Genomic DNA, 21943 nt, shown 5'->3' with positions numbered 1-21943 from the left:
CTTCACTGTTGCCTGCAGACACTCATTGTACTGCTCTCCAGCCCTTCAATGCACAAATTGCCTTCTGCTACAGCCAAATTTTGACTCATCATGAGTCCAGAGCACCTGCTGTCATTTTTTCTGCACCCCAGTTCCTATGTTTTGACAAGTCCCTTGGCCTTTCTTCCACGTCAGAAGTATGGCTTTTGGCTGCAACTCTTTCATGAGGACCACTTCTGGCCAGACTCCAGACAGTAGATGGGTGTACCTCAGTCCCACTGGTTTCTGACATTTTGGAGCTGATGGCACTGCTGTAAATCTTCCAATTTCAAAGGGTAATAAGCTTGGTATGTCTTTCATCTGCTGCTCTAAGTTCTCTTGGCCTTCCGACTACTGTGTCTACAAACCTCAACATTGCCCGTTTCTTTGTGCTTCTTCTAAAGAGCTACTTATAAGAGTTGATGCTAGTTTGGAGGCAAAAGGTAGTAACACCAAATATTGATTTGATTTACATTTTACTTTTGTTCACTCACTTTACATTTTGTACATTGATAACAATAAACGATCATTATTAATATTTCTACCGGTAAAAGCATTTTTTGTTTACAGCATTTTTTCACACATGAGTCCGTCAATGTGAGCTGTTCATGCGCGCGCACACGAGACACTGCAAAATTTGGCAGATGCCATCTGTCCAAGAGAAGATAGCGCATCCCATACAGTCCGAGGGCCAGGGGAGCAGCACCCCATAGGTAAGTGGTGAGGGTCACCCCAGCCTCTGCCTCCCCCCTCCCACGGCACAGTCTATTCCAAACCTCACTTATTGGGAGGTTTATTTCAAAGCCAAACAGGTTTACAGTTACAAGAAAGGAGGAAATGAAGAATGTACCATATTTTTCGGCACATAAGACGCTCCGGCATATAAGATGCACCTTGGTTTAGAGGGCAAAAATAAGGGGAAAAAAAATAAACTAAACCTAGGTGCGTCTAGACTGCAGGGGCGTCTTATGGACCTTTTACCCCCTAAAACTGCCTCTAAGCTACTCTATCTACACTACACTAATCCCTGCTGCCCTAACAACTAAACTACACAGCAACACAATACACTACACTACCACAACACATTAATACACTTCACTACACTATGCTACACTACACTACCATAACACTACCACAACACACCACTGCAATACCCTTCACTATACTACACTACAATGCACTGACACAACACACAGCTTCACTACACTACACTGTACTGTACAAACACTAAGCTGCACTACAATGACATGAATACTACACCTGTTCCTGCCGCCATGCTCCTCTTCCCCTCGCTTCAGCCGCGATCCTCTTCACCTCCTCAGGCGCAGTTCTCGGGTGCCACCTCCGCCGCCAGGTCCTCCGCTCCTGTGAAGGGGAAAAGAAAACAGTGGCATTGTCCCCCTCTCCTGCCGCGATCCGCTCAGCGCTGCCACTCACGGAAAGCCGCCGCCGCCCCCTACGCCGCTACACGCCGAGCGTCCACCCTCTTGCCCTCCTACTTCCTGTTTACATCACGTGCAGCCGCGTCATGCGTAGCCCGAGCGCAACGCGGCTGGGGCTACGCATGACGCGGCTGCACGTGATGTAAACAGGAAGTAGGAGGGCAAGAGGATGGACGCTCGGCGTGTAGCGGCGGAGGCTTTCCGTGAGTGGCAGCGCCGAGCGGATCGCGGCAGGAGAGGGGGACAATGCCACTAATGTTTTCTTTTCCCCTTCACAGGAGCGGAGGACCTGGCGGCGGAGGTGGCACCCGAGAACTGCGCCTGAGGAGGTGAAGAGGATCGCGGCTGAAGCGAGGGGAAGAGGAGCATGGCGGCAAGATGGGTAAGCGCTTCCCTGCGCACTCTGCAACATTTTTTTGGGTGCATTTAGCATATAAGACGCACCCAATTTTTCCCCCTGTTTTGGGGAAGAAAAAGTGCGTCTTATATGCCGAAAAATACGGTAGGTCCAAAATCAACAGTCGGTAAATCTACGTAATCCAGTTTATGAAAATAATGTTTATACAGTAATTAGTGGTCCTATAATACCAAAAATTGGATTCGCTGTCATTACAGATACTGTATCAGTATCTCCATTCATAAAGAGCACTTGATTGCCTTCTCCGGTCCTAATTGCCAAAAGATTCTGTTGGAATTAGCAGAATGTTGGCCCTGAATTAGGCAGATGAGGTCATGGCCTTCTGCAGTATCCATAATTCCTTGTTTTTGTCAGATCCCGAACCCTCCACCTTCTGCATCTGCAGATGTTTCCCCCTCGCCCTCCTCCGGTGCGGAGCTATTTAAGGAATAATATTTACACAGGCTGGGCAGACAGTGAAGTGGGCGACAGGGGGCATGGACTGGAAGGACATTAATGCCTACAGCCATCTCCCGGGTCATATTTTTTAAACCCACTTCCTCCCAAGCTACCACTGGCTTGGGTGCCTTTTTTCTGTCTGTTTCATCTGTCAGTCATTAGCATTCCACAGATGTTAAGTACATTTAAAGAGAGAGAGAGGGAGCAAGACTTGGGCAGGAGAGAGAATGAGACTATTCAGTGACTAATTTCACTTCAGAGCGGACGCTCAGCTGAGAAGAGCCAATTTTATAGAAAGCAGCTGCTGACTTAGCGCGCTCGTCTCTGATCGCTCGCTGTACAGTAACAGGATGGCAAAGGCTCACTGAGATTTGCTACAGTGCAGATAAAGTCTACTCCAACCTCCAGTGTCCTGAACCTAAACCCAGTTCTACATAGCCCTTGCTGGACTTGGTGATGCAAGTAGCTGGGTTATGAGCTGCGGACTGTGACCGTGGGGGATTCTACAAGCGGCTCTCAAGTTGGGTAAGTTTAAAAATATCTCAGAAGTTTCCCTAAATTTGGAGTGAAGCATCTCTGGCTGCAGGGGTGGAAAAAGTGCTGTGTAGCCTTTCTTCAGCAGATGTACTATGAATTGTGTTTGTGTAATTGATCTCCTGCAATTTGATGGTATTTATAAAAGGTAACGGTGAACGTTGCTCAGTGCAAAATGCTGTCAGATGCATTTATTGTTATTTTTTATTGACGTTATTATTTTAAGTGGTGGTATACTATCTGGTGCTCCGATACTATCTGATCTCACGTATTTTATTTACCTTGACTGTAAGGAGATTCATGAGATAAACAGCTAAGGAGAGATAATTCATGAGATGAACAGATAAGGAGAAATGAGTCATGAGATGAACAGATCAGGGGTTGATTCATCATTCTGTGGTGATACTAATGTGCACACACAGCAATATTACCTGTAGTTACACACAGAAGATAACGAGAGATAATTAATGAGATAAACAGATAAGGTGAAATGGTTTATGAAATAAACAGATAATAGATAATACATGAGATAAACAGAAAATGAGAGATATCTCATGAGATACACAGATAAGGAGAGATAAATCATGAGATGAGGTGAACAGATAAGGAGAGATAAATCATGAGGTAAAGAGATAAGGAGAGATGATTCATGAGATGAACAGATAAGGGGGTTGATTCACAAAGGCTACTTATTTTTCACCTTAACTGTAAGGAGTGCTAATGCATGAGATAAACAAATAAGGAGAGATAATTCATGAGATAAATAGATAAGTAGAGCTAAACCATGAGTTGTGTCAAATAAGGAGAGCTAAACCATGAGTTGCGTCAAATGAGGAGAGCTAAACCATGAGTTGTGTCAAATAAGGAGAGCTAAACCATGAGTTGTGTCAAATAAGGGGAGCTAAACCATGAGTTGCGTCAAATAAGGAGAGCTAAACCATGAGTTGTGTCAAATAAGGGGAGCTAAACCATGAGTTGTGTCAAATAAGGAGAGCTATACCATGAGTTATGTCAAATAAGGAGAGCTAAACCATGAGTTGTGTCAAATAAGGAGAGCTAAACCATGAGTTATGTCAAATAAGGAGAGCTAAACCATGAGTTATGTCAAATAAGGAGAGCTAAACCATGATTTAAGTTAGATAAGGAGAGCTAAACAATTATTTAAGTTAGATAAGGAGAGCTAAACAATTATTTAAGTTAGATAAGGCGAGCTAAACCATGAGTTAATTTAGATAAGGAGAGGTAAATCATGAGTTAAGTCATTTAAGGAGAGATAAATTGTGAGTTAATAAATAAGGTGAGATAATTTACCAGAAAAGCTTTGTGAATCAGGCCCAAGGAGAGATACATCATGAGATAAACAGATAAGGAGAGATCATGAGATGAGGTGAACAGATAAGGAAAAAAGATACGGAGAGATAATACATGAGGTAAACAGATAAGCAGAGACGATTCATGAGATAGACAGATATGTAGAGATCATTTATGGGATAAAACAGATAAAAGCCCATATCATATTAACTTTTCTCCAGAGTTTTTTCAAAGGAGATAATTTTTCATCTCATCTAAAAAATATTTTTTCAGTACTTAGCAATTAAAAAAAAAAGAACTAAAATGTAAAATCAAACTTATTTTGGGTAAATTCTTGTTTGATGGGAGCTTTAAAAGTATTTTATTAAAAAATGTTTATTGAAAAATATCTACTTGGAGAAACCTCAGGAGAAAGGTTAATAGGATGTAGCCCTTATTCAACTAACTGTTCTCCTGCGCGCTCTCCCAGGAAATCATTTTTCATTTTCTTTACAAAAGAACTTTTCAGCAACTGGCAATTAAAAAAAGTTCTCAAAAGTAGATAAAGAAGAAACATCAAACCTATTTTGAACATTTTCTTGCTTTTTGGGGGCTTAAAGAGACTCTGTAGCAACAGCCCTAATTCTTCTATCCTATAAGGTCATATTCCTGTTCTAATGTGGTCTGGTTTACTGCAGCCTTTTCTAGTTGAACTGTCTCTGTAATATATCTAATCTTCTTTTCTTTGTCAAGCTTTGTCGACCCAGAGAGGAATGGGCTGCCTCTGTTGTAATGAATAGAAGTTATGCACGCCCCCTGCATGCCCCCTCCAGGCTCTGTGTGCTTTGTTTATTCCTCACAGACAGTGTCTCTGCTCTCAGTTTCAGCTTGTCTGTGATGCAGTTTGTGAGGCTGAGTGGGAGGGAGCTGCCTGTCACATGCTGAGAAACTGTGAGAATCCCAGACTGGAGTGCAGATAAATCACTATGTAATTAAAACTTGTAGTATACTGTAACATGATTACAAACTAGACTATAACATGTTTACAAACAAAAAACATGGCCGCTAAACCAGGAAGGGATGTTTGTGTGTGTATATATATATATATATATATATATATATATATATATATATATATATATATATATATATATATATATATATATATATATATATATATATATATATATACAGTGGAGGAAATAATTATTTGACCCCTCACTGATTTTGTAAGTTTGTCCAATGACAAAGAAATGAAAAGTCTCAGAACAGTTTCATTTCAATGGTAGGTTTATTTTAACAGTGGCAGATAGCACATCAATAGGAAAAATCGAAAAAATAACCTTAAATAAAAGATAGCAACTGATTTGCATTTCATTGAGTGAAATAAGTTTTTGAACCCTCTAACAATAAAAGACTTAATACTTAGTGGAAAAACCCTTGTTTGCAAGCACAGAGGTCAAACGTTTCTTGTAATTGATGACCAAGTTTGCACACATTTTAGGAGGAATGTTGGTCCACTCCTCTTTGCAGATCATCTCTAAATCCCTAAGGTTTCGAGGCTGTCTCTGTGCAACTCTGAGCTTGAGCTCCCTCCATAGGTTTTCTATTGGATTAAGGTCCGGAGACTGACTAGGCCACTCCATGACCTTAAAGTGACTCTGTAACAAAAATTACAACGTTTTTTCTACCATCCTACAAGTTCCTAAACCTATTCTTATGTGTTCTGGCTTACTGCAGCTCTTTCTACTATAACCATCTCTGTAATAAATCAATGTATCTTTCCCCTGTCAGACTTGTCGGCCTGTGTCTGGAAGGCTGCCAAGTTCTTCAGTGTTGAACTGTTCCTCTATGCACACTCCAGTGTTTCTTTTATTTACATAAGCCAGCAGCTTCTCTGCTATCTTATCAGTGATAGAAGAGAGCTGGATAAAAATCCTCCTCTGGAGGCTGTGAAAGGAGCTGGTCTGTCACATACTGAGGAATTAACGACATAGGCAGAGCTGTCTGCAGGAAGCCTGTAATGTTCAGTGCATGAGAGAAGCTGGGGACAGAAGGTAAACACACACAAGTGATCTCTTGAGATTCAGAAGTAAGGCTGTATACAGCCTGCTTGTGTATGGATGTATTTTCTATGCTGTACATCAACCTACTTCCTGTTTTGGTGGCCATTTTGTTTGTTTATAAACAAACTTTTTAAAACAGTTTTTGACTACTTTTAATGCGGCGGGGAGCGGTGAAATTGTGACAGAGGGTAATAGGAGATGTCCCCTAACACACTGGTATATTTACTTTTGTGCGATTTTAACAATACAGATTCTCTTTAATGTGCTTCTTCTTGATCCACTCCTTTGTTGCCTTTGCTGTATGTTTTGAGTCATTGTCGTGCTGGAACACCCATCCGCGACCCATTTTCAGTTTCCTGGCAGAGGGAAGGAGGTTGTCGTTCAGGATTTCACGATACATGGCACCGTCCATTTTCCCGTTAATGCGATTAAGTTGTCCTGTGCCCTTAGCAGAAAAACACCCCCAAAGCAAAATGTTTCCACCCCCATGCTTGACGGTGGGGACGGTGTTTTGGGGGTCATAGGCAGCATTTTTCTTCCTCCAAACACAGCGAGTTGAGTTAATGCCAAAGAGCTCTATTTTGGTCTCATCAGACCACAGCACCTTCTCCCAGTCACTCACAGAATCATTCAGGTGTTCATTGGCAAACTTCAGATGGGCCTGCACATGTGCCTTCTTGAGCAGGGGGACCTTGCGAGCCCTGCAGGATTTTAATCCATTACGGTGTAATGTGTTTCCAATGGTTTTCTTGGTGACTGTGGTCCCTGCTAATTTGAGGTCATTCACTAACTCCTCCCGTGTAGTTCTAGGATACTTTTTCACCTTTCTTAGAACCATTGACACCCCACGAGGTGAGATCTTGCGTGGAGCCCCAGAACGAGGTCGATTGATGGTCATTTTGTGCTCCTTCCATTTTCGAACAATCGCACCAACAGTTGTCACCTTCTCTCCCAGCTTCTTGCTAATGGTTTTGTAGCCCATTCCAGCTTTGTGCAGGTCTACAATTTTGTCTCTGACATCCTTGGACAGCTCTTTGGTCTTTCCCATGTTGGAGAGTTTGGAGTCTGCTTGATTGATTGATTCTGTGGACAGGTGTCTTTTATACAGGTGACTAGTTAAGACAGGTGTCCTTAATGAGGGTGACTAATTGAGTAGAAGTGTCTAACCACTCTGTGGGAGCCAGAACTCTTAGGACCTGTACACACTAAAAAACGCAAGCAAAATCGCAAGCGCATGCGTTTTTAAAGTTCATGTAGTTTTAAAAACGCATGCGCTTTTGCCTGCGTTTTTTGTGCGTTTGCGTTTTTCTTGTAATTGCTGATTGGCTAAAGAATCCTTTGTTTTTTTTCTAGTTTACATTTCAACAGGAATCAGGACATTGCAGAGTCTTCTGGGATACTGACTTCTGAAAAACGCAGGCAAAAACGCAAGCGCATGCATTTTTAATACGTTTTTCATGCGCTGCGCTTAAAAAAGCGCAGCAGGCACTGCGATTGCGTTTTTCTAAAAACGCATCGCACCAGTGTGTACAAGTCATCACGATTTTCATTCTTTTTCAAAAGACCTTGCGATTTTAAAAACGCATGCGTTTTTAAAAACGCAGCGTAAGCGCAGCAGTGTGTACAGGCCCTTAATGGTTGGTAGGGGTTCAAAAACTTATTTCCCTCAATGAAATGCAAATCAGTTGCTATCTTTTATTTAAGGTTATTTTTTCGATTTTCCTTTTGATGTGCTATCTGCCACTGTTAAAATAAACTTACCATTGAAATGATACTGTTCTGAGACTTTTCATTTCTTTGTCATTGGACAAACTTACAAAATCAGTGAGGGGTCAAATAATTATTTCCTCCACTATATATATATATATATGTGTGTGTGTGTGTGTGTGTATATATATATATATGTATATATATGTATACACAAACATTCCTTCCTGGTTAGCAGCCATGTTTTTTGTTTGTAAACACTGCCTAAAACTGGCGATTAAAAAGCCAGGATCGCGGTGGGGAGCTGCAGAAATGGCAAAGAGGGATCCAGGAGATCACAGTGAGTTGATTGGCATGTTTTTTATTGTACAAATCGGACAGTACAGATTCTCTTTAAAAAAGTATTTTATCGATAAGGTGTAAAATAATTATCTGTGGGAAAAACGGGGGGGGGGGGGGGGGGGGGGTGAGGGGGTGAGGGGAAAATACCATTTCCATGCAGAGGACTTAACAGAGACTAATCCTGGGACTCAAGCATTCCTTGACTCAAGAATTCCTGCCACCAAAACAAGCTAAGTGGACAAAAGGGAGCCAGTTAGTGGTCAAATCTGTGGCAAATTTACATTCACAGGATAGCATAGAAATCATGCAAGATGCATTATGTGCTGTGATTAATGTAACATTTATAAATGTAGTGAATTTAATAAAGAGCAACTGGAGTGAAAGGAATACAGAGGCTGCCATATTTATCTCGTTTTAAAGCTAATGGGAACCGAAATTTAAATAAAAAAGTCAGATACTCACCTAAGAAGAGGGAGGCTCTGGGTCCCATAGAGCTTTCCCTCTCCTCTCCCGGTCCCCGATGTTGCGCTGGCTCCCCCGTATTGGTATTCGACCGTTTTGGTCAAATAATGCTGTTTCCTCGCCGAAGGGAGGCTTCGGAAATGCTGCGGGAGCCCGAGTGCTCCTGAAGACGGGCCGCTCTACACTGCGCACCCTCTATGACACACTCGCACGTGCGCAGTATGGAGCCGCCTGTGTTCGGGAGGACCCGAAGACTTCCGAAGTCCCCACGGCGGGGGATTTGAACGGGGGAGGCGGCGCAGCACCGGGAGAGAAGGGGGAAGGCTTATTAGGACCCAGAGCCTTCCCTCTCCTTAGGTGAGTATCTGCCTTTTTTTATTTAAAGATGGATTCCCATTAGCTTTAAGCAATACCAGTTGCCTGTCTGTCCTGTTGATCCTCTGCCTCTAATACTTTTAGCCATAGACCCTGAACAAGCATGCAGCAGATCAGGTGTTTCTGGCATTATTGTCAGATCTGACTGGATTAGCTGCATGCTTGTTTCTGATGTGATTCAGATACTACTGCATCCAAATAGACCAGCAGGGCTGCCAGGCAACTGGTATTGTTTAAAGAGAGTGTGAAGCCTCTCAAAACATGTTTTTACTTGAAATACCTCTTTAACATGAAACCCCAGCTGAAACGCCACATCTCGGCGGCTAAAAACTCAATGAATCACCCCCAACTCCCCGGGGCTCCTTCCGTGTAGAGGCAGAGCTTTGTGCAGTAGCTCTGCCTCTACTCACGTCAATCTGCACGGATCTCTGCCTCTCCCCGCCCCTCTCAGTCTTCTTTCACTGAGAGGGGTGGGGAGAGGTGGAGATCAGTGCAGATTGACGAGAATATAGGCAGAGCTACAGCCCAAAGCTCTGCCTCCCCCGGGCAGCAAAATCCACAACCTGGAAAGTCGTGGATTTTTGCCCCAGGAGTTTGGGGTGATAAATTGAGTTTTCAACCGCGGGGATGCAGCGTTTCAGCTGGGGCATTCATGTTAAAGAGGTATTTAAAGTAAAAACATGTTTTTCGGGAGGCTTCAGAGTCTCTTTAAAAGAAAAGAAATATGGCAGCCTCCATATCTCTCTCCCTTCAGTTATCCTTTAAGAAACTAGCCCTAAACACAGAAGAGGAAGGAAGGATTCCAGATGTTCTGTAGATGCCTTCAGACGTTAGTTTGCTGGAGAACAAGGTTGGCGAAGAGGCTTTACAAACTTGATAGCTTTACCGAGGAAACGGTATGTGTTGGGCAGATGTTGGGCAGATCCAAATAACGGAAATATGTTACAAGTCTGTGTTATACTGGGAATGCAGCCCTACATCCGTGTCTGGTGCTGAGATCCTTTCTCATCAGATTGGACAACACTTGTTGGAAACTGTTTTGGAATTGACTGAAAACTTTCGACAACTTTACGAGTACTTTTTAAGCAGTTGGCCAAAGAAAAACAAGACAGCAAGTGGTAATAAGTCTACATTGACCAGGGGGTGCATTTTTCTCTGCTGGTTCCATCAATGTCTGTAAAAATCTGGTCAAAATCAGATGTCTTGGGATGCGTCAATCAGTCCTTGAGCAGAACTCAGAACTATGAACAAGCTCGAATGAAGGAAGGGAGCATTGGAATTTATGGTATATGTTGGTATATGGAAGGTGGTCTATCTTGTACTACCTTCTCCACCTCAAAGCAGACCTGACAAAACAATTCTTTGTTACAGCTGATACAAATCCTGCAATAAATCTGCAGTGTGTCTACTTCCTGCTTTCATGGAATCAGACATAAAGTTAACATCCTGTGTTTACAAATTAGCTGTTCTGCTGAGACAGCCAGCTGACACAGCTGAGAGATCAACTTACAGTTGTGATTAGTCACAGATGAGGGGAAACTAGGCTAAAGACAGGCTAAACTTTATACATACAGGGTGCATTTCACTCTGTTTTCCTTCTATCCTGCATTTGCGTTTCCGTTTTCCTCTCCTATCCTTAGAGCGGAACAGACTAGTCATTTGTAAAGCCTGGTACACATCCAATTTTGATTGGCCAATGATTTTACCACGTCCTTCAGTTCTCTGCAGCATAAGAGCTTAGCTACACAATCTATTCATAGTACTGAAAGTCTCTTAGTCCTAAAGGTGGCCGTACATCAGGCAACTTGGTGGCCAATCGACCATCCAATTCGATTATTATAATTAAATTGGATGAAAATTGGTGCTGCCAAGTGCATGCCCGACCGACAAAGCGACCAATTTCAAGACAGAAATTGGTCGCATGGTCGATCGCACATGCCGCAAGATGTCTGGCCAAAGTTGGTTGGTCGAGTGTGCGGCAGTACGGCCGATTTCAGAAGAGCAACGAGACGACAAAACCCCGCCGCTATCGCCGCAATGTGTGCATTTATACATTACCTGTCCTGTAGCAGCCTCCGAGCAGTGTCCTTAATCCTCCGGGCGGCTCTCCGTACACGCTACTGGCGCCTAGCGTCTGACGTCAGATGATAAGCGCCAGTAGCGTGTACAGAGAGCCGCCCGGAGGTTACGGACACTGCGCGGCGGCTGCTACAGGACAGGTAACGTATAAATGCACACACTACATACATTTATACATTGGAGGGCAGCGGCAGCTCAGCCAATTCCCTGATAATTTCATGCTGAAATCAGACAGGAATTGGCCTGTAGTATATGGGCAGAATCAACAAAAAGACAAATTTATCTCTAATCAGATTCGATTAGAGATAAATTTGTCTCTTTGTCGAATCTGCCCATAATCTTTAGGTCTATGGGCACCTTAATACTATATAGAGGTGGTAAAATTGGTCATTGGTTAATCAGTCAAAATTTAATGTGTGTGTGCACCGGGCTGTTTCTCTCAGATCTGTGCTGCGTGGGCTCTCCAGCCCGCAGAACAGATCGTGTTAATGGCAGGGCGATCAGACTTCCCCCCCCCCCTTTTTTCCCCACTGGGGGATGTCCTGCTGGCCACCCCCTCTGATCGCCGCCGCTCCGTGTGGCCAAGTGGGGGGGGGCTCCTCAAAGCCCCCCTCCGCAGCGCGATTCCTACCTCCCTCCCCTTCCCTACCTACCTCTCCTTGCATGGGCGGCGCAAGGACGGAGATTCGTCCTGCGCCGCCTCTGATAGGCTTCAGCCTATCACACGGCGGCGATCCCCGGCCAATCAGAGGCCGGGGATCGCCGATCTCCTTTACGGCGCTGCTGTATTAATGTAAACAGCGTAGCAGCGATGTATTGATGTAAACAGCGGGGATTTCTTCCCCGCGTGTTTACAGTTAACCTGCGAGCCGCGATCGGAAGGCTCGCAGGCTATTCATGGAGACACCCTCGAGCGTCCGTTTCCATGTAAAACCACAAACGACCAGCCACCGCCTATCGGCGTTAGCTGGTCGTTAATTGGTTAAGCCTGTCATGTCAGCTACCATCAGTGATTGCTGCCGGCGACAGTTACTCTTTATCCGTACGCATTTTAGCAAATGTGAGAGGTTCTAGTGATGAGCTGAGAGACAATAGTGATTGGATACAGTCCTTACAAAAAGTCAGACATCAGACTGTCCGCAGATTGCACTGAAAGTGAGGGCGACTGGTATGTGGATACTTTTTCATGTGGGTGGCCATAGCGCGGCAGATTTTACTACACTTCCAACTGTGTTTGTTTTCCTGTTTCATATTTGCTCTGAAGTGGGGGAGATAAAGCAGGGGTTTGGAACGCAGGCATGGCGGGGGCAGTTTTGCGGTCGAGCTACTGTTCTAGCGAAAGTAACCGCTGCCTGATAGAAGCGCGGATGAAAGTGACCCCGTGTGCGGGGAGGGGATCAGGAGTGGGGATCAGTCACTTGTGTAGCACCAAAATTGTTTGCAAGTGGTCAAAACTCCCCTGGATTTATGCGTTCCGCAGGCCACATATGGTTCCTATTTATTTAAGCCCCGGCTCCAGGCTCCGGATCTAAATATAACATCTGAGAATTTCAACTGTATCTCTGGTCACAGAAATGGAACATGTAATCGCTCTGAAATACAATCGCATATTGCAAACATGAAAAAAATCGCCTGGGAAAAAAGGACGCAGGGAATTGCCGCTAGTAGGATATCGCTAAAATTAGCAATATTCTGCTGATGGATACCAATAGTAAAATATCTGTCATTTTTAGATATTTTACTGTGGCCAGACCTAACTGTTCTATCACACAGAACCTTCCCTCTACCAATGCCTAACACTAACACCCTCCCTGGTGGTGCCCAACCCTAAGACTCCCCCACCCCTAGTGGTGCCTAACCCTAACACCCTCCCTGGTGGTGCCTAACCCTAACACCCTCCCTGGTGGTGCCCAATCCTAACACTCCCCCCCCCCCCCCCCCCCCCGTGGTGCCTAACCCTAACACCCTCCCTGGTGGTGCCCAACCCCCCACCCCCAGTGGTGCCTAACCCTAACACCCCCCCCCCCAGGTGGTGCCTAACCCTAAGAGCCCCCTGATAGTGCCAAACCCTAAGGTTCCCCAGACACTGGTCAATTTGCCATCAGATTCGACCAACAGATACATCCCGCTCTGATCGAATCTGATCAGAGAGGGATCGTATGGCTGCCTTTACTGCAAACAGATTGTGAATCGATTTCAGCATGAATCCGATCACAATCTGTGAAGCTGCCGCAAGCCCCCGGCTCCCTCAATTCTATATGAAATGGCGTGCGCTCAAATTTCAGTTCTTTGCCGCTAACCGCGTTTATAACAGGCGCGTATGGCGGCATCGTTTTTTCCAATAATTTTCATTACAGCCACTAGCCAGAAATTTGAATGCACAGATTGCTGCATGAGTATTCTCTCTCTTCCTGTCAGACATGCATTGTTCTCTTTTATTCTTCACTTTAGGTGGAATCACAGGAACAGTTAAGGTGCCCATACAACAAACGACTTTGGCGGCCGATCGACCAAACAATTCAATTATTATTATCGAATTGGTTGAAAATCAGCTCCTCCAACTGCAGGCTACGATGATGATGCGACCAATTTCGGGACGAAATTAGTCGCATTACTCGATCATGCCTGATGCAAGATGTCGGGTGCCAAAATTGTTTGATCGGGTGTGCGGCGGTACGGCGGCCGATTTCACAATGAGCGACAAAATCCCTGCCGCTGCCCCTAATGTATAAATGTGCCCCCCATGTGCGTGCATTTATACATGACCTGCCCTGTGTCAGCCTCCGCGTGGTGTCTGTCCTCTGGGTGGCTCTGCTACATTCATGCTGGCGGCAACGCATACCGTGTGACGTCAAACGCTATGCGACGCCGCCAGCATGTTCGCAGCTGATAGAAGAACCACCTGGAGAAGGACGGACACATTACGCTGAGGCTGACACAGGACAAGTAATGTATAAATGCACACAGGGAGGGGATACATTTATACATTAGGGGGGCAGCGGCGGGACGGACACGGTGGGCTCAGCCGATTCACTGAAGATCTCATGCTGAAATTGGATGGGAATCGGCCTGCAGTATATGGGCAGCTTCGACAAAGATGCAAATCTCTTTCTAATCAGTTCCGATTAGAAATAAATTTGTCGAATCTGCCCATAATCTACTGATGTATGGCTACATTTATAGTATCTAGAATCATCTCTGACTGCAATCTGCAAATGCCTAAACAATTCTCTTGACTCCTCATCCCCTGTGCCTAATGCATTCTCAGTGGCTGATGATCTGTCATTAAAGGATCCCCGAACTGACATGTGACATAATGAGATAGACATGTGTATGTACAGTGCCTAGCACACAAATAAATATGCTGTGTTCCTTTTTTTCTTTCTCTGCCTGAAAGAGTTAAATATCAGGTATGTAAGTGGCTGACTCAGACAGGAAGTGACTACAGTGTGACCCTTACTGATAAATTCCAACTATAAAACACTTTCCTAGCAGAAAATGGCTTCTGAGAGCAAGAAAGAGATAAAAAGGAGAATTTCCTATCAGTGAGGGTCACACTGTAGTCACTTCCTGTCTGAGTCAGAATAGAGTCAGCCACTTATATACCTGATATTTAACTCTTTCAGACAGAGAAAGAAAAAAAGGAACACAGCCTCGTTATTTGTGTGCTAGGCACTGTACATACCCATGTCTGTCTCATCATGTCACATGTCAGTTCGGGTATCCTTTAAGTCAGTGAAGAGAACTGTGAAACACAACAGACACAATTAATTACCAGATTTGAAATGCTAGTAAGGGCGGGTTCAATCTGACGACGTTGTGACGTTTCACAAAGGCCGCGGTGCTTCTCGTTTAAACCGGGGTTGTCAGCCATAAAATCAAATTCCATTTACCCACTGCTCTGTGTTTATTATGCAGTCTACATCCTGACCCTGCATGGCAAGTATTCCACTATAATCATAAATGTGTCTGCTGTAATGAATCTTATTTCAGTCAGTCAGGGGGAGAGGGAAGCTTGTTATCTCCCCTCCCATATTCCTGCTCCTTGCTGATTGGCTGAGGGCAGTTTAGTGTGACACACGGCTGATAAGAGAAATACACCTCACCCCTCTGCAAAAGCTGCTGAAATACGATCTATGCTGTGCTCATGTGTTGTGAAAGCAAGTTATATATGACAGTGCAGTTTCTATAGAGCTCAGTGGGGAGGAGGTCTGGCAATTCACACATTATTTCAAGCAGAGGAGAAAAAAAGTGTAAGGGAGGAAATGACATCAGCATTGGCTTCAGCCAGAGGCAGTAAAGATGTAAAATGCCTGGAAAAGTTTTCTCTTTATTTACTACATAAAACTCACTGAAATCAAAATGTGGACATTACAATACATATTTTTTTGTAAGTAGGACAAGTATTTATCTACTTATATAGATGTGGGTTTTTTCCCCCTGGGATAGTATGGCTGTCCCTGCTGTATTAAGTACTCTCCATTCAAATCAATGGACAGCCATTGGTATTATCATGGATTATCATTTGCACAAACATCCAGCTTGATCTCGTTGTTTCTATAGTCTCATTTATTCCTGGACACAACCTGTAGTCAGAGCCTGGACAAGGTCCTCCAGCACCCAAGGGTGAGACACCAAAATGCATTAGGCCCACGGGCCTTAGTTTGAGGACCACTGCAATAGGGAAATGATAGCCGAGTGAGCTGTGCGCACTCTTACACTGTGCCCTGAAGCTGGAGCCTCTCTCGCCTCTGCCTCGGCCCAGCCCTGCCTGTAGCAACCAGGATGGATAACCATGGCACTTTTGTGTCTCTCTGTTGTGGTCAAAACCCATGGGGGAACAACAGGAAGCGGCGCTGCTGAAGGTGGCCAAATGCTTTTCTGCCGCTTGTTTCAGGTGTTTGATTCAGACACATCTGATGCATGAAGAATCAGCAGGACTGCCAGGCAACTGGTACTGCCTGAGGGCCCGTTTACACTTTATGAGTTGCGTTGAGTTGTGTCGCATCCCTATTTGAACAAAATGAGACCCGACGCAACTTATTGCAACTCAACGCAACACATAAAGTGTAAAAGGGCTCTAAAAGGAAATAAATATGGCAGCTTCCATATCCCTCTCATTTCAAGTTTCCTTTAACCAATTCGGGACTCGACTGCTTTGGCCAGAGCCGTCCTTTCCCTTAATAAACAAAGATTACTGTGATTGGCTCACAGTAATTACGAGGTTATAATTGGCTCCTGACCGAGACATGGAGCTCTGCAGAGCGAGCAGGCTGTATCGGCGCAGTATTGGCGCGAACAATGATAACGGTGGAAGGTGACAATTTCAACAAGGGGAGCCTGTAGGCATAGGCAGTACAGGCCATTGCCTGGATTGCCATTGGTCCTGGAGGGCGCCATGTTGCTGGATTAGGCCCCACCCCAGGACTAAGCCCCGCCCCATGGGTGTTCTATTACTTGCTTCTACTACATCTACTTAGCGTAAGTTGGAGGCAGCTGCCACCTCTGTGCCTTGTGCATCCTTCAATTGTGTGCTGAGTTGTACGGCCCTGCAGTGATCCCTTAAAGCTGCAGTGGCCTGAATTGTAAAAAAAATAGCCTGTTCACTAGGGTGGTGTAAGCCTACGGTCCTTAAGTGGTTAAATTGATATTTTTTATTTTTGAATGATACTATGAAGGAAAATGAACCAGGATAAAGAGGACCAGTGGGGGTTTTAATTATAAAACAATATATTTTTCTTATGAAATCTTTATGGTATGGTAGGGGTATGACAAGGGGTGTGGCAGGGGCATGGCTTAAATGTCCCTCTTTGTATATTCAGCACTATGTTTTCTTTTTAAATCTACAAGCCTGAACTGATTTCGCACAACAGAAAATTTAGTTTTTCTTTAGTCTTTTAGCGTAAGTGTGCCGTATTCAGCTAACAAACAGAAAAGAACTGGAAAATTGCTCCGGACACTCTAGGAACTGTATGCAGGCACTCGCAGTAACAGTCATTTCATTAAGGATTAGATTTTGGCAGGACAAACTCGCGCTCTGTCAGATCCAAGAGCAGACAGATTTCTATAAGAGCACTCTACCACTTCATGTGAGGATGGCAGCATAAAGAGCCAAAGCTGCCTCGGGGAGGAATTCTCTGACCAATTATAAATACGTCAGAGGGCAATATAAAAGCTTGGCGGATGCGCTTTTTGTCCCTAGGCTCTTACAAAGGACTAGGGGATATGATCTGTATATGGAGGAAAAACGTTTTAGCCACAGAAAGTAGTTATGGCAAATTCTATATTTTCCAACACAAATAACTATGTAACTATGTGGGTGGGGAATTAGGATATACTGACTATATAGCCTACCAAAAACAGAAATATGCAGTGGAATAGCAATAGGGAATGCAGAGGTTGTGACCACACCAGGTCTGTTGGGCCAGAGGGCCACAAGGGGCCCACCCTCAACCCCAGTATTAGCTCTTTATTGGTCCAGCGCTGGTAATAATCACGTCTATAGATGCTTGAATAGTGGTAATCATTAACAAACTGTTCCCCATCCCCTTAGCCATACACTGGTCGATTTGCCATCAGATCCGACCAACAGATAGATCCCTCTCTGATCGAATCTGATCAGAGAGGGATCGTATGGCTGCCGTTACTGCAAACAGATTGTGAATCGATTTCAGCCTGAAACCGATCACAATCTGTGAAGCTGCCGCTGCCACCGCCCCCTTCCCCCACATACATTACCTGCCCCGGCCGGCGCATGTCCTCTGGTCTCCGCTGTCTTTGTCTCCGTGCTCGGCTCCTCCAGCTTCACTGAACTTCCTGCCGGGGAAGTTTAAACAGTAGAGGGCGCTCTACTGTTTAAACTTCCTGCCGAGACAGGAAGTTCAGTGAAGCTGAAGGGGCCGAGCGTGGAGAAGGAAGACCGGAGACCAGGGGACACGCGCCGGCCAGAGCAGGTAATGTATTGCCGCTAGCGTCGGTCGTCGAGCATTCGAACGCCGCTATCGACGCACTCCCGACCCGCCAGCGATCGAGCAAAATCTTCAGCACGGACGGATCGACAGGAATTGACGGGAACGATTGATTTCGGGCGGAAATCGATCGTTCTGTCAGCATTTGCGCAAAGATTTCACAGCAGATTCGGACACAGTGATCGAATCTGCTGTATATCGGTGGGAAAATCGTTAGGTGTATGGGCCCCATTACACCTCTGACACTGTGGTTGTGGGGCTTCGGGAAATGTAAACTTGCATCAGGGCCCATAGCTCCTTTATTTCTTTATAAGCAATACTAGTTGCCTGGCTATCCTGCTGATCCTCCGCCTCTAATACTTTTAGCCATAGCCCCTGAACAAGCATGCAGCAGATCAGGTGTTTCTGGCATTATTGTCAGATCTGACAAGATTAGCTGCATGCTTGTTTCTGGTGTAAATCAGTCACTACTGCAGCCAAATAGATCAGCAGGGCAGCCAGGCAACTAGTATTGTTTAAAAGGAGATAACTATGCCTCCATATCCCTCCTACTTTAGGTGTCCTCGGGTTCACTTTAAAGGAGTTATCAAGGCATTTTTAAAGAAAATAAGTGCAACTTACCCGGTGCTTCCTCCAGCCCCAAGCTCCCAGCATGTCCCTCGCCGCAAGTTGCGGCCCGCAACTCGGTCGTCAGCCGTTCGCCGCCGCTGCCTACCGGTCCCTGGCGATGACGTCAGGCTGACCTCCTGCGCAGTATGCTGCGGCCCACGTGCCGGTGATTGACAGCGCCGCTCGCGCAGGCGCAGTACAGGCTGACCTCCAGGTCGGCCTGACGTCATCGCCGGGGACCGGGAGCGAGCGGCAGTGAATGGCGGAGCTGCGGCGAGGGACATGCTGGGAGCTTGGGGCTGGAGGAACTCCGGGTAAGTAACACTTATTTCCTTTTAAAATGTCTGATAACTCCTTTAAGGCCTCTGCATCTGCACAAGTCAGTCCATACTGTACACAGACAGCCGAGGAGCCAAGCCCCGCAGCTCTAAGGCTCCCAGCAATGCCTCGTACTTGAACTACCAGGCTGGGTTTTCCATTAGTCTCCTTGGCTTGGGAACTGAACTCGAAGTGGAGTGGAAAAAATGACACCTGCCTTGTATTATTCTTACAAATTCTGAAGGTAATTGAATATTTTAGCATGTGCTAAGACATTTAAAAGCTGGATTCATTACCGGGTGACTTACGCTAAGCTGACATGTGACTGACAGACTGAGAGAACCTGTCAGGAACTCAGACTCAGCCTGTGCTAAGCGGAAAGGGATCCATTTTTCAAGAGGATGTTCAGTCAGAAAACACAAAGACCCATTGAAGCAGCTGTAATGGCCGTGCCATCTGTAAAACCTATTCCTCTGCAGCCCATTTTTCTTCTGTCAGTTCCTCTCATGCAGTATGGCAGCTCCGCTCTCGAGACTGACTCCGCTTTCTGAGCCGCCGAGTATTTCTTTGGCAGGAAGCACATTTCTGGCTGTGGCCGTCAGCGATGGACTCGATTTGAAGGTAGAACCATTTGGCATGAGCAGTTCAGTTTCCACAAAGCTTAGAGTGAACCTGGACCGAGTAAAATTATTTAACCACTTGAGGACCGTAGGCTCACACCATCCTAGTGACCAGGCTATTTTTCACAATTCAGGCCACTGCAGCTTTAAGGGCTCTTTCACATCAGACAACGCGAACAGGAGCCGTTCTCCTGCACGCGTTGTCTGCCTGCGGCGTGTCGTCGGGTATCTGCGGTGCGACGCAATCAGCGGCAGTAGCTGGTAATTAAACCCGATGGAAAACGCCGGCTCGCGGGTGCGTTGGAGGAAAAACTGCGCCCGGGTGCGTCGGAACCGCAACACATCGAAACGCAGCGTCGAGTGTGAAAGGTAAAATGAAAGTCTATGGACTTTCATCTTACCTTGGTTAACGCAAACGGCTTCCGTTTGCGTTAACGCACAAAGTCTGCCGTAATGTGAAAGAGCCCTAAGGGCTTGCTGCAGGGCCGTACAATTCAGCACAACAGTGATCCCCCCCCCCTTTTCTGCCCACCAACAGGGCTTTCTGTTGGTGGGCTCTGATCCCTGCCGGCATGTTTGTGTTTTTTTTTTAATTCCTCCCTCCCTCCATCCCCCGCCAGCCAATCATGGCGATTGGATGTCATAGGTATCAGTCTGTGCCTTCCCAGGGGACAGCCGAGTGACACAGCTGTCCCCAGTAGAGCTGTACATTGTAAATTGTGATCGCCGATGGGAGCCTGATGACAGAGCGGATCAGGGCATGCGATCTCCTGCAATACCCTGCCCCAGGACTTCACCCAATTGGCGTTGAGCGGTCCTGGGGTTGCCATTGCTAATCAGCGTGGAGCGGTCGGCAAGTAGTTAAAATAAACACATGATGTTCCTACAAATGAATATTACATACTTACCTCGCTGCCAGTTCCTCCCAAAAGCTCATAATTTTGTTCTTACAACGTTTTCTTCCGGTTCTGACAAGAATTTGTCAGAACTGAAATATATTATTTGCTGTCAGTTATATATCAGTTGCTGTCGGTTATAACTGTAAGGACAACTGATGAGCAAGGTAATGTCCATGTTTCCCTATGGTTCAAGTGACCGATACTACAGTTTAACAGTGCGCTGACCAGGAACCTGTTATAAGGTAATGGCCATTTTCAAAATGGAGGACAGAGAATTCCATTGATCACCGTAGACAAACAGAATGCAGGAGAAGAGAAAGAGATTGATGAGTAGACTATGCTGGAGATAAGTATGACGCATGTATGTTTATTTTGACTTTTCATTTTCAGTTCAGGCTTGCTTTAAAGTGAACCGAGCAGCATTTTTAGCCCCAAGGGCATCACAATAGCACATTAAAAATGCATGCTAACAATGCGGCTCATTACTAAAAAAAATTCCATTCTACCTCTTCTTTTTACATTTACATTTTTGTTAGAGGCTTTTATTGCCCTACTTCTGTGGCCTGCCATCTGCAGAAAGTGCAGGCAGATAAGGACTGCTGTAATTAGCCGTAGCAATGAGCAAACAAAAGCTTTCATCAGTGGGGGGAGGGAGGGGGTAGGATGCTGTATTTCAGTTTAGAGGAGTTAAACTTGATTAAATTCACACTATCCCCTGGATAAATAAGAGGAGGGGGGATGGCAGCTCCTTCAGCTATTAGAAACCAGGACTCAGGCCTAGTGCACACCAGAGCGTTTCGGCTGCAGTTTGCGATCCGCTTGCGGATGTGGATCCGCTAGGGTGATGTATTTCAATGGGCTGGTGCACAACAGAGCGGGAGGCGTTTTGCAGAAACGCATACTCCCGGGCTGCTGCAGATTTTGGATTGCGGAGGCGTTTCTGCCTCAATGTTAAGTATAGGAAAACCGCAAACCGCTCTGAAAAACGGCACTTCAAAGCGGTTTGCCAGGCGTTTTTTGTTACAGTAGCTGTTCAGTAACAGCTTTACTGTAACAATACATGAAATATACTATACCAAAACCGCTACACAAAACCGCAAAACGCTGGCTGAAACGCTACAGAAAAAGAAGAAAAAGCGTTTCAAAATCTGCTAGCATTTTGCGGATCTGCTAGCGGTTTTTGGTGTGCACCAGGCCAAACTGCAGAAAAAAGCTGCTTGGATCCTTTTAACCTGTAAAGGACCACAGGCTTTTTTTTTTTACAAATTAGGCAACTGCAGCTTTAAGGGTTCGCTGCAGGGCCGTACAGCTCAGCACATAAGTGATCCCCCCCCATTTCTGCCCACCAACAGAACTTT

General features: G+C 45.3%; 1 protein-coding gene across 1 annotated transcript in view; it reads left to right on the top strand.

Moving 5' to 3' along the window:
• The first annotated feature begins 2652 nt into the window (after nt 1-2652).
• Nucleotides 2653-21943, top strand: part of LOC137570367 (uncharacterized) — a 141186-nt gene continuing 121895 nt past the window's right edge. The window contains exon 1 of the mRNA XM_068279027.1: nt 2653-2841. The gene's annotated coding sequence lies outside the window, so the exon portion shown is untranslated. The remainder of the gene's footprint in view (nt 2842-21943) is intronic.

Source organism: Hyperolius riggenbachi, chromosome 4, assembly GCF_040937935.1.
Source record: "Hyperolius riggenbachi isolate aHypRig1 chromosome 4, aHypRig1.pri, whole genome shotgun sequence".
Lineage (NCBI taxonomy): Eukaryota > Metazoa > Chordata > Amphibia > Anura > Hyperoliidae > Hyperolius > Hyperolius riggenbachi.
This window is presented reverse-complemented; position numbering and strand designations above follow the sequence as displayed.